Raw genomic sequence first — 26,900 nt, forward strand, 5'->3', positions numbered from 1 at the left:
AGGAAGGCAGAATTGAGGCAGCTGATGACAGTCCTCTGATGCCTTCGAGGGGAAATACTTGCTCTGGAGCAGGCGAGGGAGCTGCTCTTTGAAAGTTAAGGATGTGAAAAACAAGATAGAAAGTTGTTGTGAGTTGTTGGATGGTAGGTGTAAGCAAATACAGGACTTCCTATTTTTGTTGTACTTGATAAACACTGGGCCAGCACTGAGCTACCAGGATTGTGGCTGTAGAAGCATTGCCCAAGGTTGAAGGATGTAACCCCACATCCCATCCTTCACTCTGATCCATGACCAAACTGCTGTCCTCACCTGCCCCAAGAAATAGTCTGGAGTCTGAATGCCTTAGGTCAGTGGTCATTCTTCGGTTTTAGGGCCAGCAGCATTAGCATTCCCTGGGAGCTTGCTAGAAATGCAAAATCCAGATTTCCTGAGTCAGAACTCTGCAGGGTGGGTGGTAGGCCATCTGTGTTTTAATAAGCCCTCTAGGTGACTCTGATGCACACTCGAATTTGAGCCCCACTGTCTTAGCACAAATGCCTTAGCACCAATATTATTACGATTAGTTACCACGTGTTTACCACTTATTATGAATCAATCATCTTGCTAAATCCTTTACTTGAATTATCACATTTATTCTTTACAACACCCTTGTGAGGTAGGTACTGCTGGTGCCCCCATGTACGGAAGGTAAACTGAGGCTCAGCTAGTTTGCAGAGCATACACAAGGAGTGGCCAATGCCGGAGTCAGAAATGGAATCACGCTGGTCTTCCCAATGTTCTGAATCACTTCGCTCTGCTGTTCTGCCTCTATAACAAAGCCAGAAACATTGTTATAGAGCAAAATGCACTTTTCAAAGAGGTACATTTGTTAAAAGATGTGAGCCTTTTCTGTAAGACAACTTTGACTGTCCCCAGCTTGCTCGGCGAATCTGTGAGCTGTCCTAACAGGAACTCATCCAGCTCTAAGACATGCCATATTCTCAGAGAAGAACAAAGGGATATTTGGGAGATAAGAAATGGGCTGAGCCAAGGATCCAACAGCCAGGTATCCGGCCATCTGGAAGGGATCAAACTTAAACAGGTTTGGAGTTGCCCAAATAAATGTCCTTTGTGTCTCCACCAAAATATGTATGTGTATGTGTACATGCACACAAACACCTCACATGCATAGCAAAATATACATTGTCCATACTTTCATCAGCCATTGGGGGAGAATACAAAATTGAATCTACTTCTTCCCTCCACAAAAAATAAATCACACTGAATGAAAGTGAATTAAAAGAAATAAACTTTAAAAAGGCATGTCTATGAATTCCTACTGGGAGTGTGCTATTGCCTGCCACTAGGAAGCACCTGTGTTCTTTTCTCTAAACTGATAAACTAATGTCTATTTTTACCTGGAGGAAAAGAAAACCAACAGATGTTGACCTTACTATAATTATTGCTTATTCTCATATTTTTATTTCAGCATACAAAACATCTCAACACAAAGTGAAAAAATCCTGCTTCAAAAATTATATGCTATCATATTTGTGCAACACCAAGCAGAGTAAAAGTAAAAAAAAGAAAGAAAAAGGTTCACATATATCTATATTTACTTTTATCTGCAATTAATTAACCTGATAATGCCACTTGTATTTTATTTAAATACAACATATTGGAAAAATTTTAAGTGCAATTTTTTCTGAAATATATCACCTTCTTAAAAATCCATATATTTATTGGTATTTTTTTTTTTTTTTTTTTTGAGACGGAGTCTCGCTCTGTTGCTCAGGCTGGAGTGCAGCGGCGCAATCTCGGCTCACTGCAAGCTCCGCCTCCCGGGTTCACGCCATTCTCCTGCCTCAGCCTCTCCGAGTAGCTGGGACTACAGGCGCCTGCCACCACGCCTGGCTAATTTTTTGTATTTTTAGTAGAGATGGGGTTTCACCATGGTCTCGATCTCCTGACCTCGTGATCCTCCCGCCTCGGCCTCCCAAAGTGCTGGGATTACAAGTGTGAGCCACAGCGCCCGGCCTATTTATTGGTATTTAGATATAGATAAGTGATAAAACTAGATAGTGATCAACAAAAAATATTCTAAAGAAACATACTTTGAGAATTTGCTTACTGGTAAAAAGATTAATTTACATTTATTCCACAACATTCACTGAGTTTCCAGTTTTTACAATTTTTTTTTTTTTTTTTCAGATACAGTTTTGTTCTTGTCGCCCAGGCTGGAGTGCAATGGTGCGATCTTGGCTCACTGCAACCTCCATCTCCTGGGCTCAAGCAGTTCTCCTGCCTCAGCTTCCCCAGTAGCTGGGATTACAGGCACTCACCACTATGCCTGGCTAATTTTAGTAGAGACAGGGTTTCACCATGTTGGCCAGGCTGGTGTCGAACTCTTGATCTCAGGTGATCCACCCACCTTGGTCTCCCAAAGTGCTAGGATTACAGGCATAAGCCACTGCACACAGCCTACATTATATGAAATTCTTACTAAAATGCAGATAAATTTCATCAACAATAATTAGAGTATCAATAACAAGTGAGGCCACCATAAAACTCTGAGTATATAAAAATACCAAATAGTGAGCTAGTGAGTTTATTTTCTCACCCTCTTTTAAGGGATCATTCCATGCAAGTACTTTGCTATCATAGGACAGTCACGTGCTTGCTTTTGTCTCCCTCAGTTCATTCCCCCAAGCTCTTTAAAAGCATTCGGTTCTTCTTACACATCTCCATATACCCAGGAGTTCCTAGAAAACAGCTTTGCAGTTGGTAATCCTTTAATAAATAAGACTAAGGTGATGTTATTCAGTAAGGAAGGTACCCAAATGTAAAGGCTGCAAGGTCCAAGAAGATGATACAATGAAGTGGGCTGGGTGGTGAAGTGGACAATCACACCCTTACTAAGGTGACAGCCATTTGTAACCTTGACGCACCTGTCTTCAGCCCAGAATGCTGTTCCAGTGTTTCCTGACTTGATTTCTCAAAGGAAAAGTTGGCCGGGCATGGTGGCTCATACCTGTAATCCCAGCAGCACTTTGGGAGGCCAAGACGGGCAGATTACTTGAGGTCAGGAGTTCAGGACCAGCCTGGCAAATATGGTGAAAACCCGGCTCTACTAAATCCCAGCTACTTGGGAAGCTGAGGCAGGAGAATCGCTTGAACCTGGGAGGCAGAGGTTGCAGTGAGCCAAGATCAGGCCCACTGCACTCCAGCCTGGGCAACAGAGCAAGACTCAGTCTCCAAAAAACAGAAAAAAAAAAAGAAAGAAAAGAAAAGTAGCCATTAGTACTTCAAAGAGAAATCTTCCAATTTTTAAATGCTGACCACAAATACTAAACTTTTCTTTAAATCATGGTTTAGTAGGCTGGATTTGTGCAGGAAAACCAAGTCACTTGAAGAGACACCAGAAATAGCAAGTCGAATGCAGGAATTGGGGTTTCCACAAATGATAGGTGAGCCAGAGTGGATAAAGGACAGAAAAGTCATGGTGGAAGTTATGGGAAGGGCAGGCAGAAGGGTGAGAAGGCAGACCCAGAAACCTCATCCTAGAGCAACACCAGAGTGGTGGTTCTCAGTGGCTTATGGGGAAGGTGCCCTGGAAATTCCCTGGAAAGATCCCACCAGTGATTACTGTCTGCAGCAGTGAACTGAGTGGTTCTCAAGCCACCAGGAATCCCACATCTGTCCACACATTTGGCTGCAACAGACTCCACTTCTCTTCTGCCTCCCAGCTCCTGTACGCGTTCCCTTCACTGGGAATCTGGAATCAGAACCATTAAGAAAAGAGGATTCTGGGGTATGTGCTTCGTGGTTTCTCCTTTTCATTGCATGCCAGAGATGGGAATGATGTCAAATTGACAGCAGACAAGCCTAGCACTGACAGTACAGGATGAGAAAAGTTATCACTGGGGCTAATTCCACTTTCAAGGCACAGTATACAATTTCCAATTTAGAGAATGACTGCAGAAACCATTTGAACAATTTCATCTTCTTACATGAAGAAAGGAGAATGCAATGTGTTGAAGATACTGTCCCAGGTAACACATACAACCTTTGACAAGAATTCAATGAACACTTCACTGGGTTGCACGCCCAGTTTTCCTTTCTTCCCTTTCCTTGCCTTCCCCAGCCCTCCTCTCCCTTCCTTTCTTCTTCCTGCTCCTTATTCTTCTTCCTCCTCCACTTTCTCATTCTTCTTTATGTTTTAACATCACAAAAATACCTTCTCAAGAGTTACGGGTAAGGAGAGCAGGTGTAAATAAAGGGATAGCACAAAAGTGTTTTGGGGAATGATAAAACTGTTCTATATTCTGATTGTGATAGTGACTAATTGCAGAAACGTATATGATGGTTAAAATTCATAGGGAAGAGCACCGGAAAGTCAGATTTTACCATATGATAGTAAAATTACTGAATGGTAATAACCTTAAGACAACAATAAAAAGAAACATATCCTCTTGTGACAAAAGTAGACATCATCAAAGCAACTTAAATTAATGAAATACATGAACTCTGAGAGATCTACAACTTCTGACTGAACGATACTATCTGGGGTCTTATAGAAAGTCAGGAACATGCAGGAGAAAACATTCAGTGGTAGATACCTTTAAACAAATCGAGAAACGTAATCTACTATTGGTATTTAAATGTTAATCCTCCATGAAGGTTAAATAATCCTTTCCAAAACTGCCTGTGCATGTTTACTATATAAGAAGATGGTCCTCACATAGAATTTACTTTGTTTAGGGGGAATCAGTCAAATGCTCCTAACTCCAACCATTACTGTAAAAGGAAGAAATTGAAATTATGGTAGAAATAAAATACATCTTGACAAAGGATAGCTCTGGTTGGGAGGCAATATATCAACCATTATTATGAGACAATTAATTAGGCTTAATAAACTCTAAAGCAAAAATAGCATATAAACAAAATTTTAAAAAATTAAAAAGCCTCGCTTTTTCTATCTGTCCATTGACCTGGAAGAAAATTCACTAGGTAAAAAATGAAAAAAAAAAATCTATACTATAAAACTTAAATAAAAAAGGTATATTGCTCAACTTGCTTAAATGTAGACATTTAATACACTTAAAATCTCTTCTAATTATTCTGTCACTCATGATAACACTGTCTCATCAGTTGCCTGCAACCCTTTCTCTCTACACTTCACAAATATCTGGTCAAAATTCAACAACTAGTTGGTGCAGACAAAGTCTTTCAGTTCAAGTCTGCCTTTGACTCACACTTGAACACTTTTCAACTGTCACTTCAGAATATCAGTGATTAGCATGCAAAAGGTTTATTTAATTTCTTTATTTCTTTTCAGGGAAAAGAGGTTAGAAACAGCTGTCATTCAGGTGATGAATACAAGCTGCCAGCCTTTGAAACAGCAGGTAAAATAGTTGAGGTTGGAATTAATTAGCATTTAGAAATCTCCCACACTGGATTGTACCCTGGCAAGGAAATGGCTGTCCGTCTTTGCAAATTATTTTATCTGTTAAAGTAGTCAGGATAGAAGGCACAGTGGAAAGATAAAGCAAGGCACTTAAGCATTCAGAAACAAACACATAAAATAGTTTTCTGCTCTTTTTAAAAATTTAGTCTCATATGCATAAATCTAAGATGTGACATTCAGTCCAAAGTCATGCCTGAGTATACCATAAGCCTTTTAAAAATCACGTTCAGGGGCTTATGATGATTTTCAGCTGACATGTGACATTCAATGTTAACATTCATGAAGCTGTCACCAATGCTGACCCACACAATGGCTCTGCAGCCACTTGATTTGTTACATATTCTGAAAGAAAGAATATTTTCTAAAAGAAATTTCTCGCTGACCACAAATTCTGTTTGGTTTAGGTTTTATTAAGGTGATACACCTTGGAGCACACCCAAATATCTGAAGAAGAAAAAGGAGGAGGAGAAAGGAGGAAGAGGAGAAGAAGAAGGAGAAAAAAAAGGAGGATAAGGAGAAAGAATAGGAAGAAAAGGAGGAGGAGGATGGCAGCAACTATTCTATTTGAGAATTACATATATGTCCTAACAAGGTGACATTTAATAAAATTAACTTTAATTCATATATGACATTTAATATATATGAGGAACATATTTTAAAAGCACAAAATGATTGATATCAGATATTTAATGATAGATAATAAGTGACCACCTGGCAGGTTTTAAAAGCAAGAAAAAGCAACACATTGTTAGAGTGTCCACAGAAGATCAGAATGTTGGCTGGGTGCAGGGGCATGCACCTGTAATCCCAGCACTTTAGGAGGCTGAGGCAGGGCAATTGCTTGAGTTCAGGTGTTTGAGACCAGCCTGAACAACACGGCAAAACCCCACCTGTAGCAAAAATACTAAAAAAAAAAAAAAAAAGCCGGGCATGGTGGCACACGTCCGTGGTCCCAGCTACTAAGGAGGCTGAGATGGAAGGATTGCTGGAGCCCAGGCGGTCGGGGCTGCGGTGAGCCATGGTCGCACCACCACATTCCAGCCTGAGTGATACAGTGAGACCCTGTCAAACAAAAAAAAAAAAAAAAGAGAGAGAGAGAGAAAGAAATTCAGAATGTTGATGCTAACTAAAAAGCTCTTTGACGTCTGGTTCTAAAACATGGCATAGAAACAAGGTGGCTTCATTTCCCCCAATAGAAAAACAAAACCAAATATATAGCACCTAGTTTTTTACCAGCAATACCCTAGAACTAAAATATGAGAAGACAGTTTCCAGGGCTACAGAGAAGTGAAAAAACTCCAAGATGACAGTAAGAGAATTGGACTTACATATCTGTGACACCTCTTCCTACCATCTGCCTGGCATCAAGTGTGCAGAAATTTTCCACTAATTCACATTTTCTACACTGGAAAAAGTGAGATCAAGGAGGACAACCAACTTCCTTACCATCTTGGGTTCCCTAGCAGGAGACCTGTCCCTGTTTCAAGCCACAGGAAGCATCAGAAGTGCCTGGAGGAAGAAATATCCCAGAGGGCAGCCAGAGAAAAAGAGGCGAGGCAGGACTACCAACCCCTCCCCAGGAAACTCTGCTCTGTACTAAGAAAAAAAGAGAGAAGACCCAAATAAATAAAATCGTAAAGGAAAAAGGAGACATAGCAACTGAGACCACGGAATTATTATGGATTACTACAAACTATACACCAACAAATTGGAAAACCTTGAAGAAGTGGATAAATCCCTGGACACCTACAGTCTACTAAAATTGAACTATGAAGAAATAAAAAACCTCAACAAACTAATAATGAGTAATGAGACTGAAGCTGTAATAAAAATCTCCCATCAAAGAAAAGCCCAGGATCTGATGGCTTCACAGCTGAATTCTAACAAACATGTTAAGAACTAATACTAATTCTACTCAAATTATTCAAAAAAATTAAAGAAGAGGGAATATTTCCAAACTTCTTCTACAAGGATAGCATTACCTTGATACCAAAACCAGGCAAAGACATAACAAACAAAGAAAACTACAGGCCAATGTCACTGATTAACATAGATACAAAAATTCTCAACAGAATACAAGCAAACCAAATTTTACAACACATTGAAAGGATCATTCACCAAAACCAGGTGGAATTCATCCCAGGGATGCAAGTATGGTTCAACACACAAAAATCAATAAACATGATATATCACATTAACAGCACCAAGGGAAAAAAAACATGATCATTTTGATAAATGCTGAAAAAGCATTTTAGAAAATTCAACATCCCTTTATGTAAAACACTCCACAAACTGGGTGTAGAAGGAACATACCTCAAAATAATAAAGGCTACATGACAAAACCCACAGCTACCATTGTACTGAACATGGAAAAATTGAATGCCTTTCCTCTAAGATCTAGAACAAGACAAGGATGCTCACTTTTACTACTTTTATTCAAAATAATACTAGAAGTCATGGCCAAAGCACTTAGGCAAGATAAAGAAATAAAAGACATCCAGATTGGTTTGTGTTTGTGTGTACGATTGTTTGTTTTGTTTTGTTTTGTTTTTGAGACAGGGCGTCACTCTGTTGCCCAGGCAGTAGTGCAGTGGTGCGATCACCTCTCGCTGCAGCCTTCACCTCCTGGGCTCAGGTGATCCTCCCAACTTAGCCTCTGGACTCACTGGGACTACAGGCATGTGCCACCACACCAAGGTAATGTTTTAATTTTTTTTTTTTTTTGTAGAGATGAGGGTTTCCATATGTTGCCCAGGCTCCAAACTGGAAAGAAAAAAGTCAAATTAGCCTTGTTCAGGTTTAGGTTTTCAATTTAGGTTTTCCTATATACAGAGGACATGATCTTGTATTTAGGAAAACCTTAAGACTCTACCAAAAAACTGTTAGAACTGATAAACAAATTCAGTAAAGTTGTAGGATAAAAAATCAACACAGAAAAAAATCAACATATAAAAAATTTATATATACCAGCAGTGAATAATCTGAAAAAATTCATGAATGTAATCCCATCTATAATAGCTACAAAGAATATAAAATACTTAGGAATCAATTTAATCAAAGAAGTGAAAGATCTATACAAAGAAAACTATAAAACACTGATGAAAGAAATTGTAGAGAACACCAAAAAAAGGAAAACAATTAAATATAAAAATAATTAATGCTCATGGACTGGAAGAATTAATACAGCTAAAATGACAATACTATCCAAAGCAATTTTACAGATTCAATGCAATCCCTATCAAAATACCACAGCATTTTCACAGATATAGAAAAAGCCATCCTAAAATTGATATGGAACCACAAAACACCCCAAATAGCCAAAGTAATCCTGAGCAAAAAGAACAATGCTGGAAGCATCACACTACCCAACTTTAAAATATACTGCAGAGCTATAGTAACCAAATCAGCATGACGCTGGGACAAAAAGAGACACATAGTATAATGGAACAGAATAGAAAGCCCAGATATGAATCGGCACATTTATAGCCAACTCATTTTTGACAAAGCCACCAAGAACATACAATGAGGAAAGGAGTCTCTTCAGGGAATGGTGCTAGGAAAATTGGGTAACCATTTGTAGAAAAATGAAATTAGACCCCTATCTCTCACCATATATAAAAATCAAATCGAATGGATTACAGACTTAAATCTAAGACCTGAAACTATAAAAGTACTAGAAGAAAACTTTGGGGAGGTGCTCCAGGTCTAAGCAAAGACTTTTTGTGTAAGATTTCAAAAGCAGAGGCAACAAAAGCAAAACTTGGTAAATGAGATTACATCAAGCTAAAGATTCTGCACGGCAAAGGAAACAACCCCAAAGAGAAGTGGGAGTCCATAGCATGGGAGAAATACGTGCAGAGTATCCCTTTGACAAGGGATTGATAACCAGAGTATGTAAGAAGCTCAAACAACTCAATAGTAAAAAAAAAGAAAAAAAAGTCTGATTTAACAATGAACAAAATATCTGACTAGACATTTCTCAAAAGAAGACACACAAATGGCCATTTGATTTGTTGCAAATCATGGAAGGAAGAATATTTTCTAGAAGAAATCCCTCCCTGACCACAAATTCTGTTTGGTTTAGGATTTGTTTTGTTTTGTTTTGAGACAGTTACCCAGGCTGGAGTGCAGTGGCATGATCTTGGCTCACTGCAAACTCCACCTCTTGGGCTCAGGTGATCCTCCTGCCTCAGCCTCCTTAGTAGCTGGGATTACAGGCACATGCCATCAAGCCTGGCTAATTTTTGCTTTTTTAGTAGAGCTGAGGTTTTACTATGTTGGCCAGGCTGGTCTTGAACTCCTGGCCTCAAGTGATTGGCCCACCTCGGCCTCCCAAAATGCTGGAATTACAGGTATGAGCCACTGTGCCCAGCCTGGTTTAGGTTTTATTCAAGGTCACACTCGAGCACTTTTCAAATGTTCAACATGACTAATTATCAGAGAAATAAAAATCAAAACCACAATGAGACATCCTCTCACCCCAGTTAAAATGGCTGTTATCAAAAAGACAGGGATAATGGATGCTGACAAGGATCTAGAGAAAGGGAAACCCTTATACATTGTTGGCAGAAATGTAAATTGGTACAGCCACTCTGGAAAATAATATGGAGGTTCTTGAAAAAACTAACAATAGAACTAACTACTATGTGATTCAGTAATTCCAATACTGGGTATATATCCAAAAGAAAGGAAATCAATAAAATAAAGAGGTATCTGCACTCCCATGTTCATTGCAGCACTATTCACAAGAGCCAAAATATGGAGTCAACTGAAGTATCCATCAATGAATGACTGGATAAAGAAAATATGGTATATTAATGCAGTTGAACATTATTCATCCAATAAAAAAGAATAAAAAAAAAAAAACTTGTTATCTGCAGCAACATGGATGGAAATGGTGGTTACTGTGTTAAGTGAAATAAGCCAAGCACAGAAAGACAAATAACACATCAATCATATATGGGAGCTAAAAAGTGGACTGCATAAAGATAGAGTAGATTGGTGGTTACTAGAGGCTAGGAAGGGTAAGGGGGTGGGAGGATGAATAGAGTGAATAGAGACTGATTAATGGGTACAAATATACAGTTTGACAGAAGAAATAAGACCTTGTGTTTCATAGATCAACAGGGTGACTATAATTTACAATAATCTATTGTGTATTTCAAAATAGTTAAAAGAATAATTTGAATGTTTCTAGCATTAAAAAGACAAATATTTAAGATTATTTATACATATATATATATATCCCAATTACACTGATTTGTTCTTTACAAATTATATGAAAGTATTACATTATCACATGTACCTCAAAAAAATAAATATACCTCATTATTATTGCCTGGAAAGCAAATGTCAAAATACTGGACCCAAACTGGACCACAGTCTGAGCATTTTGTGATAAGTCTTTGTTTTGATAATGTAAAAGATGACTGATTCTCCATTATTCACAAGAATATTTTTTGAGACTCAGAAGTAATTATGAAACAAAACCTTTCACACAAGGCAGGAAAAATGGATCTCCATAGGCCCAAATGGAACCAAACTCTGCCCTACAACCACCACCACCACTACTTTTCCTCCTCTGCCTGCACACTCACCCCCTACCACCTCTTCTACTGCCGTCACCAACTACCTCCACTCCCACTCCCAGACCTTCCCATCTCAGCCTACGCTACCTCCACCCCTACCTCCACCCTCCCATGTCAGAGTCCTACTCCTCTGCATCCACCAAAACAACCTCCACACTCTCCTGACCTCCCACACTGGCTTGGTCCTGACCACATTCTTCTACCTCCACCTCTTTCAGCAGTTTCCATTTCACATTGTTTCCAATGTATTTACTTAACCTACCTTCCTTTACTTGCCTAAAGCTTCCTTTAGCAGCTTCCTTACAAAATAACAAGCTACTTCTTTTTCTTTTGTTTATTTTCTCCTGCTCCTAACTTAGTGATTGCCATAATAACTGCATAGTTAAATCTAAAGTTTTCCTCTCCCTCTCCTCACCAGCTGACATGGAGAAGAGCATGGTTTCTCTGGCTATTCGCAGAAGTACATGCTTTTTCACTGCCTCCTACTTACAACTCTCTGTGGATTTTGATTTTTGGTTATTCTCAGTCTCTTATCTAAAGACAGGTGCCAGGCACAGGTGAATTTACCATGGAGCCAATTAGTCTGAAGTTTCTGGGCCCTTCACTTGCATGAGTAGGGCCATTGCATATTTTATTTGCATTTTTTTTTGGAAAGGACCTTTACAATTGTAAAAGCTTCAGACCCCATATAACCTGGATCAGCTCCTGGAGGAGAGAGAGCTACAAAGATTTACTAGTAAAGCTTTGGTTTATCAGCAGTTTTCATGTATTTATTGTATTCTAATCCATTATAGGCATATATAAAGTTGGGCTGGCTAAAAGCTTGTGGGGACATAGAAACATTTTCAGCAGGCATTTGAAGAGGCAGTTTATGGGACCTAGAGCAGATGGAAATATCCCTTTGCTGGTCAGCACACAATCAATAAGGACAAGTCACTCTGAAAAGACCTCACTGCGTTACTTGAATTCTAAAGTTTCTTTCTTATCTCAGGGCATTTTCACTTGTTGTTCCTTCTGCCTCAAATGCTCTTCTCCCAGATCTCTGCAAGGCTGGCTCCTTCTTGACCTTCAGTTTTCAACTCCTATGTTACCCTTCGAGAGGCTCTCCCTGCAATTGTCTCCATGCTCGGTACCATTTGTTTTCTTTATACGACATACTCACGTTAATATTTTTTTTTGCAGATGTTTTATTTACTTTTTGAAAGTCTGCATCCCCCACTGAAATGTAAGCATAAGAGGGCAGGGACCTCAGCTGTCTTGTACTTTATGGTATCCCTAAGGCCTGGAATGTGCTTGGCTCCTAGAACAATTAGTACTTATGGAAGAAAGAAAAGAAGGAAGGATGGGTGAGCAGGTTTGATGAATATGATTCAAATCCAGTAAAATATTTTCAGAGTCTATTATAATATTCTTAGCACAGCACAGAGAAAATACAAATAGTAAAATCAATGCAAAAGTCAAACAATCATTTGTAAAGAAGATTACTGGTAAATCTAGGAGTCTCAGAACATTTTTGCACTAGAAGATTGGAAGGATTTAGCATGTTCCCTTCAATGATACCAGTTCACTGTGGTAGTGAGAGCATACCAGAAGGAGGCTTGGCCATCCAGGAAGAGGTGATGAAGTTCAGAAAAGTTCCCCAGGCAATTCCAGCATTCCAGTCTACACTCCTAAATCTAGTCCCAGTGGAAGATCCCTGCGTTTCTGGACAAAGATAAATTCTAAAAAGGTGTCTAGCACATGCCTTGTGTTGAAGTGGTTATATCAAGGGATCCCAGATGCCTGAGTTTTCACTGGCTACATTAGGGTTGCCTGGGAAACTAAATACAACAAAAAACACATAGGCATTCCTGAGCCTTACCCGAGATTCACTAAGTCTCTGGGGTAGCCTGAAAAATTAGTACTCTAAAGACCTTTCCAGCATATTCTGAGATGCTGCTACTAGATTTGAGGACCATTGTGTTGAACGATGGAACCAGAATTCAAGAAGACCTTAACAGGCTTGAGCAATGTGCCAAAAAAGACAGGATACATTTAGAATCTTTCTAAGGTATTCAAGAACCTGAGTTAATGAACAAAGATTTAAAATTTTCAATGGAAGAATAGAAATACTTGTTCTGAAGGAAGGTGTGTGTGTGTGTGTGTGTGTGTGTGTGTGTGTGTGTGTGTGAAATATAGGATTTGTAAAACTGTGTCAAATATCTTTCTTTGGTTCACTCAGTTCAATCCCCATTTTTCACCCTGCTCCATGGCTGGAGGTTGATCGTTATGGACTTCATCAATGGTGTCCCTCACCCTCTGGTATCCAGTAGGCCAAAGAGGAGTCCCCTCACGAGAGTGGAGGAAGAGAAAAGAGAGCACTCCCTCAGCCCTCTCTATTGGAGGTCTGTCTTCAACTGAAGGTCACAGTCCCTCTACATAAGTCTCCTCCTCCAGAGAGTCCCTTTATTAAATCTCTTATTTTATTATTATTTTGTTTTTTGGAGACAGATGCTCGCTCTGTTGCCCAGGCTAGAGTGCAGTGGTGCTATCTTGGTCACTGCAACCTCCATCTCCTGAGTTCAAGCGATTCACCTGCCTCAGCCTCCTGAGTAGCTGGGATTACAGGTACATGCCACCACACCCAGCTAATTTTTGTATTTTTGATAGAGACAAGGTTTCACCATGTTGGCCAGGCTGGTCTCGAACTCCTAACCTCAAGTGATCTACCCACCTCAGTCTCCCAAAGTGCTGGGATTATAGGCATGACCCACCATATCCAGCCTGTTAAACCTTTTCTGATTTTTTTTTTTTTTGAGACGGAGTCTCCATCTGTCGCCCAGGCTGGAGTGCAGTGGCGCAATCTTGGCTCACTGCAAGCTCCGCCTCCCGGGTTCACGCCATTCTCCTGCCTCAGCCTCTCCGAGTAGCTGGGACTACAAGCGCCCACCACCACGCCCGGCTAATTTTTTGTATTTTTAGTAGAGACGGGGTTTCACCGTGGTCTCGATCTCCTGACCTCGTGATCCGCCCGCCTCGGCCTCCCAAAGTGCTGGGATTACAAGCGTGAGCCACCACGCCTGGCCCCTTTTCTGATTTTTTTTTTCTCATTTGGATGTGTTGTTTTTGCTGAGACCACAGTTGATGGTCTGATCGCATAGGGAGACGGGTTGAAGGTGCATAGGATTATAGCTTCATAGCTGCTTGTAAAAAAGAGCAGCTATGCTGCTGCTCTCATTATGCTCTCACTTAATGAGAATGTGGCCTTCTTCTGTTGCTTTGTTATGTGTCTAGAATAGGGGTGATAGTCCCATGGCTCTCCATACAAATCTTTTCTCATCAGAAATTTACGTCCATTTTATAAGAAACATTGATATCCTGGAAGGGCCAGAAGGGCAGACAGATGGCTGGTTAGATGGTCAAATTTCTGAGCTCATTCGTCTTGGTAAACTCTTCGACGTGCTGCAGGAGGCACCAGTGCATGGGGGCATAAGCAGGAACTCTGCGAGCCAGATGGCCTGGAATTAAGTCCCGGCTCTACCTACTTATCAGTTGTGCAACTTGACAAGTTATTTAACCTTTCTGAGTTCCTAATCATTCTTTACTGTAAAGTAAAACAAAATAACAATACCTTTCTTATAGGTTATGATGATTGAATGAGTTATCACCTATAAAGCATCCCTAGAACAAAATAAGTATGTTTTAAATAAATACAAATAAAAATTCCAATCCTCACTGTACAAATTTCAGAGTAAACCATTACCTTCAATAAATGACAAGTGCCTTATGTTATTTTTCTATAAATAGTAAGTTATTTTAAATGGCTGTTTTCTGCAGATATTAATTTTAGTCTACAAAGAGCCATTAAAGTTGATATGGCATTAAAACGAAAGTTTGAGACTCTGAATGACTCACTCCAATAGAAACTTTACTTTTTTTATTTTTTTTATTTTTTGAGTCAGGGTCTCACTCTGTCACCCAGGTGGGAGTGCAGTGGCATGATCATGGCTCACTGCAGCCTCAATCTCCTGGGCTCAAGCAATCTTCCCATTTCATCTTTTATCTTTTGTAGAGCCGAGTTCTCTCTATGTTGCCTAGGCAGGTCTCAAACTCTTGGACTCAAGTGATCTTCCCACCTTGGCTTCCCAAAGTGCTGGGATTATAGGCCTGAGCCACGACACCCAGGCAAAAACTTTAAAAATATATCTTAGAGGTTAAAATTCTAATATTTTATTTCTGTGCTAAGATTCAGAGAACACAATTCGAAAGAGCCAATGCTAGCATTTTAATTATCCTTCCCATTCCTACCCTCTTGTCACAGATGATAGTGCATTATCTGTTTCTATGATTGTAAGAATTTTGAATAAGACCTCAATCTTATCCAAAAAGCACAATAATTTCCAGTATGTATAAAGGGATTTTGTGTTAAAGTCCAGATTTCAAAAGCCATGAAGCATGATGTTGACAACCCTGACAATTTCTCATGAAAGTGGTTTTTAAAAAAAGTTTACGTTAAAAGAGTTTTTCTCTGAAAACTACTCTATTTCGTTAATACTTATTTAAAAATCTCAACAATATATTTTGTCCACGTAAAAGAAAAAGAAGACACCCCGGCATCATATTACAATGTTGCCAGAAATTAGTTATATAATTATCCAAATTTCATCAGCACAGCATTCTCTCTGCCACTTAAACTTCAACTTTAGGCCAGGTGCCATGGCTCACGCCTGTAATCCCAGCACTTTGGGAGGCCGAGGCAGGCAGATCATGAGGTCAGGAGTTTGAGACTAGCCTGGCCAACATAGTGAAACCCCATCTCTACTAAAAATACAAAAATTAGCCAGGCATGGTGGCACGCACCTGTAGTCCCAGCTACTTCGGAGGCTGAGGCAGGAGAATCACTTGAACCTGCGAGGCAGATGTTGTGCTGAGCTGAGATTATGTGACTGCACTCCAGCCTAGGCAACAGATTGAGACTCCATCTCAAAAAACAAAACAAAACAAAACAAAAAAACTTCAACTTTAAATGTTCCTTCAGGATCACTTGGAATTTGGGTATACATGAAATGGAAGTGTTTGTATGGACTCCCCATGTTCAAAGAAGAAAGATGGATAACTTTTAACAGGTTTTTTTGTGATGCAGGAGAAAGGAGGGAAAGAGAGATGTAGCTCTGGAGAGAAAAGGTCAAAGGAGCTGGGTAACGCTCAGGGCTGGGCTTTTCACTCCGCCTGTTCCCAGGGCAGGTCTCCTTGCTTAGCTGAAAGTGAGGGTCACGGCTGTTCCTTCAGCTCATTTCCATTCACTGGAACAGTGACTCTAAATTAGAAACTCTCAGCTGTGGGCAATTTCTGAAAAACCTCTAACAAGAACTCCCAGCAACTCCCTTCTCTCAAGCAAGTGAGGAAGGTTATATAAGTCATAGAGAGTTTACCCACCCGGAACCAGGGGCAGAGCCAGTTCCGAGAACTTTCTCTGTTATGCTTCCTTTATGTCGTACCAGGTAGGTAAAGCCCTAGATTATTAACTTTTTGCTGCTTTGCTTGGTTGATTTTTTTTTTAAGAGACAGGGTCTCACTCTATTGCTCAGGCTAGAGTTCAGTGGTACAATCATAGCTCACTGTAGTCTCGAACTCCTGGGCTGAAGTGATCCTCCCAGCTCAGCCTCCCAAGTAGCTGGGACTACAGGCATGTGCACGTGTCATCATACCCAGCTAATTTTTTTTTTTTTAAGAGATGGGGGTCTTGTTATGTTGCCAAGACTAGTCTTGAACTCATAGCCTCAAGCGATCTTCCTACCTCATCCTTCCAAAGCACTGGGATTACACGCCAGGTGTAAGCCACCACACCTGACCCTTTGATTTTTTTAATCAGAGACATATCAGAAGTAATTTAAAGCTATGTGGAAGGGATTATATTTATTCATGTATGTTTACTTTTTAATAATTAATTGAAGTCCACTTAAAACTTTACAACGTTTACCAAAATGCATCACAAAGCTTCTTAGAGAAAATCATGCTATGGGTCTGTATGGCAGACGCACCTAACAGCAATAACTCAAGCATTCCCTGAGAAGAATCCAGGAGTGGTCAAGCTGGAGATCCACTCCTCATCTATGAAGAACATCTGAACCCCTGGCCTATCATTTGGAATGCAGACTATACAGGGATCGGGGCCTTTTGTTTTGGGTTAAAGTGGGGTTGCTTGGTGAAGATTGCTAAGTGAACATGCTATATAATCTGCATGCTTTTTACAAATGGTAGTGGTTTTGCTGTCCAGCCTCCCATTCCGGGAATGCTCTGTATATAAGTCTTCTATAAACCCTATGTCTCATTCACTGGCTCCGGGTCTCTTCCCGAGCCATCCCTGTTGGAATCAATAGGGGCCTGGCATGACAGTGTCTATATGTGTTTTCTGGTTGCTTCCTAAATTTTATTCTGAATAAGAAACTTTTCATAGTTCTACTAGAATAAGGACCTCATCTATCAATTATGTGCCTTCAGTGCCTACAGTAGTGCCTGGGACTTGGTAGGTGCTCCATACTTTAAAAAAACATATTTTTAAGGATGGGGTCTCACTACGTTGCCCAGGCTGGCCTTGAATTCCTAGGCTCAAGTGATCCTCCTGCCTCAGCCTCCTGGGAAGCTGGGACTACAGATGTGAGCCACTGTGCCCGGCTTTTTTTTTTTTTTTTTTTTTCCACTTAAAAAAATTGCCATAATTAAAAAAAATTTACCTTTTTTTTTTTTTTTTTTTAAAGACAGGATACCCCTCTGTTTCCCAGGCTGGCTTGAACTCGTGGCCTGAAGTGATCCTCTGGCATCAGCCTCGCAAAGTGCTGGGATTACAGGCATGAGCCACTGTGTCCAGACAAAATGTTTAATACTGTTATTGAGCACCAGCTCTGAGAAGGTGTCATGGCAGGCACTTGACATGCACCATCTCAATCTCCCAACAATGCTAAAAGTTAGGTGCCTGTGACATACTAAATTTATAGATGAAATGCTAAAGTAAAGAGAAGGCAAGTCGCTTGCCTGAGACCTCATAGCTCAGAAATGGAAGAAGTCAAACCTGGATAGTTGAACTCCAGAGTCTATACTCAGAACACCACAGTTAATATACATGTTTTAACCTCTGCTTCCCATTTTTCCCTATGTAGGAACTCAACTGTGTTTAAACTGGTGAGAGATCATTCCACATTGACAACAAAGTTTGTGAAAGCAAGAAATGTAGTTATTTTCATTTATACATAAATTTACATTTTTAAAAAGTACTTATTGATTGTGACTTAATACAAATACACATTTGGCCTCTGCCCTGGTTCCTGACACAAAGCCCATAAAACTCATGTAAATTTCCTTTTTTTTTTTTTTTTTTTTGAGATGGAGTCTCGCTCTGTGGCCCAGGCTGGAGTGCAGTGGCTCGATCTCGGTTCACTGCAAGCTCTGCCTCCTGAGTTCACGCCATTCTCCTGCCTCAGCCTCATGAGTAGCTGGGACTACAGGCTCCCGCCAACACGCCCGGCTAATTTTTTTGTATTTTTAGTAGAGACGGGGCTTCACCGTGTTAGCCAGGATGGTCTCGATCTCCTGACCTCATGATCTGCCCATCTCGGCCTCCCAAAGTGCTGGGATTACAGGCGTGAGCCACCGCACCCGGCAAACTCATGTAAATTTCTAAGTGATGGGGTGACAGGAGAATTTTTCTGTTCATGACACAAGAGCTTCTAAAACTCTTGGAATTATCCAAGCGATAGGGGTGAGAAGAGCATCTTCTGTTACTCTTAATAAGCCCCTTTCAAGCATACCCGAGTTTATGTTAATAAGGGTGACTCAGAGGACGGGAGCCCCTTGCCAGAGGAACCAACCATGTGACTAAAAGGTTGGAATCTTCAGCTCCACTGTCCCTCCTCCAGGATGGGGAGAGGGGCTGGAGATGAGTCCCGTCACCAATGGCCAATGATGTCATCAATCATACCTATGTAATGGAACCCCACAAAAACTCTAAATAAAGGGGTTCCAAGAGCTGCTAGGTTGGTGAACACATGGAGGTGCGGGGAGGGTGGTGAGCCCAGCGAGGATGTGGATCCCCAACGGCCCTTCCCACATACCTCATTCTTTCATTTGGCTGTTTCTGAGTTATGTGCTTTATAATCAGCTGACAATGGTGAGTCAAGTGTCTTCCTGAGTCCTGTGAGCCATTCTAACAAATTATTGAACTTGAGGGAATCGTGAGAAACCTCTGATTTACAGCCTGTCAGTAAGAAGTATAGGAAGCCCAGGCTTATGATCACCATCTGAAGTGGAGCAGTCTGTGGGACTGATTCCTTAAACTGTGGGGTCTGTGCTAACTCCAGAGCCAGAATTGAATTAAATTATAGGACACCTAGTTGGCATGAGAATTGTAATGTGTAGAAAATCTGCACATTTGGTGTCAGAAGTGTTATGAGAGTAGAGAAATGTTTTCCTTTGCTGATAAATATAAAAAGTCAGCAATTAATTAGTTTCTCTCATTTTAAGGCCCTTCATAAACCTCCCTTGCTTTTCCCTTAAGAGGGCAAAGAATTAGAGCAAACCAAACAAAAACATGCTTATAGGGCAAGCAACAAATATGGCTGACTGCAGCTAAAAGAATGCTAGTGATTAAAAACAGGAAGAGTGCTCTTAAAGGACTTTTAGCCATAAAAATAATGTTGGTGTCATTTATTGCATATACTTCAAATTCAGTTTTGTCAACAAAATGGACACCTTCTAGTGAATTTGAGAAGATGTGGGTTGGGAATGTAACCCATATTATATGATTTTTCATGGTTGTTTCATGTAGACATCCTTCAGAGCATGGCCTCAGCTACCATGTGGCATCATGTGCATGCTTCATACAGGATGATGAGGACTTAGGACCTATGCTTTAGTATCAAGCACCTTTGAAACATTCCCCATCTAGCAGGCAGAGGACTTGAGTTTCAATCTCAGCATTGATATTAACAAGCTATGTAATTTTTTGGCAAATCCCTTACCTACTACTTGCTTTATCTTCCTCTAAGTCAGAATAGTTGACCCTTAAACACCTTCCAGCACTAAGCATATCTTTCAAATCACTACCTTTTAAAGCTTTTATTCTTAGTGAATTCTAAATCCTTCATTAATGATTTATTTATATCTCTAAAATCTTAAGAAAACTCAAAACTTCGTACAAGTTAGTCTTACAAATGAACAAAAACATCTAGGTAGGTGACTCATCAAGATTTCTGAGGGTTTGGTGACTTGACAAAGGATATGAACCCGTGAGGATAGAATGATAATTCTACACTGACATTGGCATGCAGCCAAGATGCCTCTGGAGCTGATAGGGTGTTGGGCATAAAAGGATGAAGTAGTAAAACCCCTGAGTTCCTGCAGCTGGTGGACAAGAAGATGCCTGAATGTGTCCATTCAGAATTTAGTATGGCATCCATGTTTCTGCTCAACCTGGAAAATCCAGTTTTTCTTTTGCATGCCAGTGGGTGCCATTGCAGAAAATGCAGCACATCATCCTAAGAATGGAGTCAAATTAAAAGTCTCTGAGGACTCAGCCATGCCTTGGTTAACAAGTAAAACTGGTCACCAGCATTCTGCACTGTTGAATACATATAATGGTAAAATGTGGATACCTAAACAGAATTTTGATCAAGTGCAGAAGAAAAAAGCAATAGTTTTTGTCGTTGTTGTTTTTTACATATAGTAATAAGCTTCTGAAAACAGAAAGTGACATTCCAACATGGATCACTGAGGAGTAAACACCTGTAACATCTTTCAGTTTAATTCCATCAGGAGCAGATACTAACAAGCAGTTCAACCAGCATCTGTTCCAACACCCTTCTAGCTTACTTTGATTGCTATACTATAGAAGACAACAAGCTAAAACTACATTTTCCAGGTTCCCTGGGAGCTAGCCTATAATTAATGTGGAGCCACCAAGCCAACCCAAATGTGTGTGAAAGAATGGCTGCTTGGGAGAAAGCATGGCGGCAGAGTATCTGGTTCTTTTGAGGAGCTGTGCCAGAGTTTCTGGCCCCTGGACTTTAATGTCGTAAGTGACAATATGTGGGTAATAGCAGCAGTAGTGTTTCTGCTAGGACAGTCTAGTGTTGAGGCTGGGCATTTTTGAGGTGTCATCCCTGGCTGCATTGTTCCCGGATTAAACTACATAGAATGGATTCTGTAGCATGCAACCAAGAACTCTGATTACATGCTACAATCTTCTTTTTCTCTACTTCTTGAACTTTCACCTTCTGGCAATGATCAGCTGTAACAACATTTTTTCCCCTTTTCCTGTGATTGCAAGAAGCTCTTAGCGAAGACAATCTCACTTACATACAGGATCCACACTCGATATATTTTCAGGAAGTTGTAAATAGGCAGGAGAAGAAAAGATTATACTGAAATTACAAATTTAAGTTGTATGACTATACAAGAAATTGAACATTAGAAGTTTTTCTCCCACAATAATGCAAGGATGAACTGACAATAAGGTGGGTGTATTTTGTTAAAACCCACATTCACTGGAATCACAGGAAGCCCAATATCATCATCATCAATTTGGTAAGGCTGTAGTGTCAGTTAATTTTATTTCTTGAAGCATTCAAGACATTTCAAATACACTTTTCTAATTAGCCATTGCCTTTGGCTCCCCCACCCCCCACTTTTCCAGCCCACTATACAGGTGGCAAACACAACATATAGCAAGCTAGAGCATTTTTAACTCCTCAAAAAGGGAAAAAATATCATGTCAATTGGAAGAGTTGAAATCATGTTCAACACTCTGGGTTGGCTCTGATTTCAGCCTCCTGGGACACTCCACTCTCATTCCCACACATGCAGCTAATGTCTCTGGCATGACTATATTGAGTTTGACTTGTTCATATACTAAAACTGCTTGAGCACTCAAACATAATGCTTCCTTCTTTTTTTTTTTTTTTTTTTTTTTTGACGGAGTCTTGCTCTGTCACCAGGCTGGAGTGCAGTGGCACAATCTCGGCTCACTGCAACCTCTGCCTCCCGGGTTCAAGTGATTCTCCTGCCTCAGTCTCCTGAGTAGCTGGGACTACAGGTGCACACCACCGTACCCAGCTAATTTTTTGTATTTTTAGTAGAGACGGGGTTTCATCATGTTGGCCAGGATGGTCTTGATCTCTTGACCTTATGATCCACCTGCCTCAGCCTCCTAAAGTGCTGGGATTACAGGTGTAAGCCACCGCACCTGGCCAGTGCTCCCTATTTTTCTTTAAAACTGCTTCAGATACTTCTCAATTAACCAAAATGATTAAAATGCCCTAGCTATTAAAAAACAAACAAACTCTGCATTTAGGCAAAAGTGTGAAGATGGCAACAGGACAGTCTGGGAAAAAGAAAAGTAACATCCATCAAGAGGCTACCTGTCCCAGGTGCCTTACTGACACAGATTTGTTATTTCTTTTTCTCAATGACCATGTGAAGAGACAAGTAACTTGCCTCAATTCATGGAGTAAGTATGCCACAGAGACAAGGCTGCAACCCAGTATTGCCTGTCTCCAAAGCCATTTCCATTAAACTCCACCAGAGAGGTCAGGAACATATTGTATAAGGCCCTGTGAGCCAGGCCATTGATAAATCCTATCCTGTATCTCTTTCTTTGCATCTGTTCCAATGAAACGCACCAAGAAATCTTGTTTAGAGATTATAATTTAAGGTACCAATTCGAATGCAAATACTGTTGTACAATAAACAAAAAAAGGTCATATGAACGCAGTAGAGAGAATGTTGTCATACTCTGTGGAGAAGGAAGATTGGTGAAGCACATTCTACGCTATACAAATCACAAATATCTGAATGACCAAGATTTCTAGAGGATATAACAGCTCAAGAGCCCCATACGCAGAGAACTTTAGAAGTTAAGCCTTCTGTATGTATTCTGCCAATTTCCAGTGGGGGAAATGTCATTTTCCTTTGCAAGGATGATGACTCATGCAGAATCAATGAACAGAGATAGAAACATGTAATAGCCTTTTAAAATCTGGTAATTTGATGATTAAGTCATGCCTTCAGAAACTTCTCTGGACGTCTCATTACAAAATAGCACCCTGGTGATTGGGTGCAGTGGATAAGTATTATGTATAACCACTATCTGAGGGTACAGTTTTCTGAAACTAAGATCAGTCTGGGACAGTAAGGTGTTTCTTTTTCCTGGATTTGTTATTACAATAGCACCACAATGTTATTTATATTATGGAAGGCTAAAAAGTATAAAGAAAGCATTTGAAAATGGGCATAATTTTAACCAGAGTTGTTAACTCCCATCTATCTTTGAGATGAGATTGAGAGAAAAGGGTAAAAAAAAAAACAAAACAAAAAACACAGGAGATCGTCCCCTGGTGAAAATGATTCTCTCTGAAAATGGCCATAAAAGACAAGCATTACGTAGTTTCAACCACCTGCCTGATGAGGAGAAGTGAATAAGAAAAAAAAAATGTGCCAATACCTTATACACAGAAAAGGAGATATTTAACCCGATCTTTACGTATCAGAGCCTAGGGAGGCAAAGCAATCGGGAATAAAAACATACTGAGGGTTATTTATATTACAAATCTTATTAGATTTGTAGCTTCCCTTTCAGCCCTTTCCATGTTTTTAATATGTTTTAATGATACTAACTGTGACAAGAAATTGGGTGACAGAAAATAGAGTAGCATTTTCACTTTCATCTGTGTCTCTTCAGAGACTGGTCTCAGATTTCACAGTCCAGATCCTAGTGTTTTTTAAAGCAGGATAAAGAGACAATACCAACAGGATATTTGCTTGAGTCTCCCTATTTCCCACTCGGACAGTGTCTTGGTGCAGACTGAAGAGCTACATATATAAGGGTGATTGTTTACTCTGCTTATCTATACAAAAGATCTTAGATAAATAAATGCTCTCATCTACCCTTTCCTAGTTCACAATCGCATCATCTTATTCCTTTGATATTGTCTAGACTTCCTATATCTGTGGCATTTAACTCTACTTTCTTTATTTTTTTTATTTTTTATTTTTATTTTTTATTTTTTTTGAGGCAGAGTATTGCTCTGTCACCCAGGCTAGAGTGCAGTGACATGATTTCGGCTCACGGCAACCTTCACCTTCCAGGTTCAAGCGATTCTTATGCCTCAGCCTTCCCAGTAGCTGGGATTACAGACGTGTACCACCACGCCAGGCTGATTTCTGTATTTTTAGTAGAGACAATGTTTGGCCAGGCTTGGCCTCAAGTGATGCACCCGCCTCAGCCTCCCGAAGTGCTGGAATTACAGGCAAAAGCCACCACACCCGGCCAACTTTATTTCCATATGGTATTATTTTTCTGTTTTTTAATATGCTTAACTTTTTTATGAAAAAGCAAGATTTTTGTTATAAGCTAACTTTCCAAAAACTAAAAATAGCATTGGTCTAATTTAAAGCACTCTTATAACAGCTGAAAATAGATACAATCTATAAGATAATTAGCTCATCATGGTCTATATATGACCTCAAAGACCCAGAGAGGGTTGCTCATAAATGGAAAATTAACTTTTTAATGACCACCAGTCATCATCTTTTTTCAGTCTGAGCACTGGTGAAAAAGTTGCAGAGAAATATAAGATGAATCATTTTCTACCTTTATGGAGATTCTTCTCTTTCCCCACCCTCCACCCCCATTCTACCTGCCCCCCAGCCTAGGAAACCCTGAGGCTCAAGGCCTATAATTAAGAGTGGCCCTGGAGGCCTATGCAGTCACCTATCTTAGATATTTCAACAAGACAGACCACTGGAGTAAGTATGCAAGGAAAAGAAGAAGCACAGTGCTTGAACTCACCCCATGATATTCTGAAGGTAGCACGAACAAGATTTTCTCTAAGAGATTTTATACAGAAAGGAAGACAAACAGGGTAGTCAAGGAGATCACCGAAAATTTTGGCTTGAACTATGGAAGAATACAGTTGCTGTGACCTGAGGCAGGAAACTACAGAAGGTGTGCGTGTATTTTTTGAAAGTAAGTGTCGTGCTAAATTAGAAAGTCAGTTTTGGAGATGACACATTTTAGATGTTTACTAGAAATGCAAGTGGAGATACTGAGTAGGCAGCAGAATGTACAAGTTGGAATTCAGCAGACAGGTCTGGGCTGGAGATACAAATTTGTAACTGATCAGTACACAAAGCCCCGAATCTAGCTGAGATAAGCAAGGATGACTGTTGATAGGTAAGGAGTTCGAGGACTGAACTTTAGGGCTCTTCAGTAACGAGTGGGGAGTGACACAATTGGGAACCAGCAACAGAGATTGGGAAGAAACAGCCAGTGAGGTTGGAGGAATTCAAGTGAAGAAATTGTTTCATGTGGGAGGAGCGATCAACTGTGTCTAGAGAGAATTGACCACTGGCAATTGAGAATGATGCACCCCGCTCTAACAATGCTGAAGAAAAGCTTTCAATCTCCAGCTCCTAACTCTGACTCAAAAGCAAAAGCCTTTGTAGAAATATCCTGCTTATATTCGTAATACTTAGGAAGTAAGTTATTTTACTTTGATTATATTGAAATTCTATTGATAATTCACATTTTAAAATAATGTTCCTGAACCATATGCTCAAAATGCCCCTAGGCTTTTCAAATCCCTACCAAATGAGGAAATTACTCAATAAAAGGAAATTATCTCATTGACTGTGTTATTAGATATGTAGTTCAGTGATTTTCTGGAAAGACAGATTACATGGCCCAGATGGATAATTTTCTTAGTCTGGTACCATCCACATTGATAAAAATCAGTTCCAGTCACTGTATATCAACATTCGCCTTTCCTTGTGGATACCGGTGCCTTGTCAGGGGCTTCGGTAAAGCTGTAGATTCAATGGACATACTGCACCTTTAAAAGGTTAAGATCCAAAAAAGTTAATGAATCAAATTTCTGTCCAGCAGTATATTTTAGCAGCATCCAGAATCAGATAAGGGCAGACACCACTGTTTTTTAGATGTAACAATAAAATAATTTGGAATATAAAAACAAACTTACTGAGTTCTAGAATATTCTTTGCCTTGCATATTAGAAGTACTACTTAGAAATGCTTGTCTAAATTATGGGTGGTTAAGAAGCCATGTAACTGTTGCATTCTAATCACCTTATGAATACCTAGGTAGCTAAAAACAGAAACATACCAAAAAAAAAAAAAAAAGCAGGAAAAAACTATACATCTAAAGACAGAAGATCTTGGGAAAAAGTTGAAAAGCAAATAGACCTAGACCATGCATAAAGCAACTTTCTTTGACAAAGCACAAAAACAGTCAAAATGCAGGTATCTTCAATATTATAAATTGAGAAACCAGAAATAGAAAAGATTAGGAAAGATGGGAGATTTGTTTAATGTCACATAGAAATTGCTAGAACTTAGAACCCAGCTCTTCCCAACTCCAAGTTGAGCATTTCTGACAAGGCTATCCTGCAATCAGAAAATAATTAGAAGAACTACTCCTTCGGATGCTAAAAGAGACTTGGTTAGAGAATCTGATGCAATTTGGTCTTCTTAAATGATACATTTGCAATATCAGACACCTTTACAAACTCTGCACACAATGATTGTACATTCACAGGAAATCCAATTTGTAGTGCACATTACATGCTAATATGGAAATGTTTGAGTAAATAATTTCTTCATTTGACTATTTTATGAGTCACTCTGCTAGACCTATTGGCATTCTCTCAGCTCCATTCTGGTTACAATATACCAAACAATTATCCCTGACACTAAATATATCTTAGCCTTTAATGGCAAAGCCCCAGCCTGCAAAATATTCTGGATATGCTATTTATGTTGCCATTTGCAAATAGCATATATCCTAACAGCTGGGCCAGCTGGGCAGACATCACAGCATC

At 39.8% G+C, this 26,900-nt stretch overlaps 1 protein-coding gene and 2 long non-coding RNA genes across 9 annotated transcripts in view; 1 reads left to right on the forward strand and 2 right to left on the reverse strand.

The window, feature by feature from the left end:
* Window positions 1–26,900, reverse strand: part of MACROD2 (mono-ADP ribosylhydrolase 2) — a 2,104,525-nt gene that overhangs the window by 1,115,110 nt on the left and 962,515 nt on the right. The gene's annotated exons all lie outside the window — the stretch shown is intronic.
* On the reverse strand, window positions 612–18,963 carry LOC129474209 (uncharacterized). Its single transcript, XR_008654485.2, has 2 exons — window positions 18,819–18,963; window positions 612–807 (listed from the first exon to the last, which is right to left on the reverse strand). It is a non-coding gene; the product is annotated as an uncharacterized lncRNA (long non-coding RNA).
* Window positions 19,050–26,900, forward strand: part of LOC129474208 (uncharacterized) — a 44,745-nt gene continuing 36,894 nt past the window's right edge. Inside the window, exon 1 of the long non-coding RNA XR_008654484.1 lies at window positions 19,050–19,177. This is a non-coding gene — a long non-coding RNA (uncharacterized lncRNA). The remainder of the gene's footprint in view (window positions 19,178–26,900) is intronic.

This window comes from Symphalangus syndactylus, chromosome 24, assembly GCF_028878055.3.
Source record: "Symphalangus syndactylus isolate Jambi chromosome 24, NHGRI_mSymSyn1-v2.1_pri, whole genome shotgun sequence".
Classification (NCBI taxonomy): domain Eukaryota; kingdom Metazoa; phylum Chordata; class Mammalia; order Primates; family Hylobatidae; genus Symphalangus; species Symphalangus syndactylus.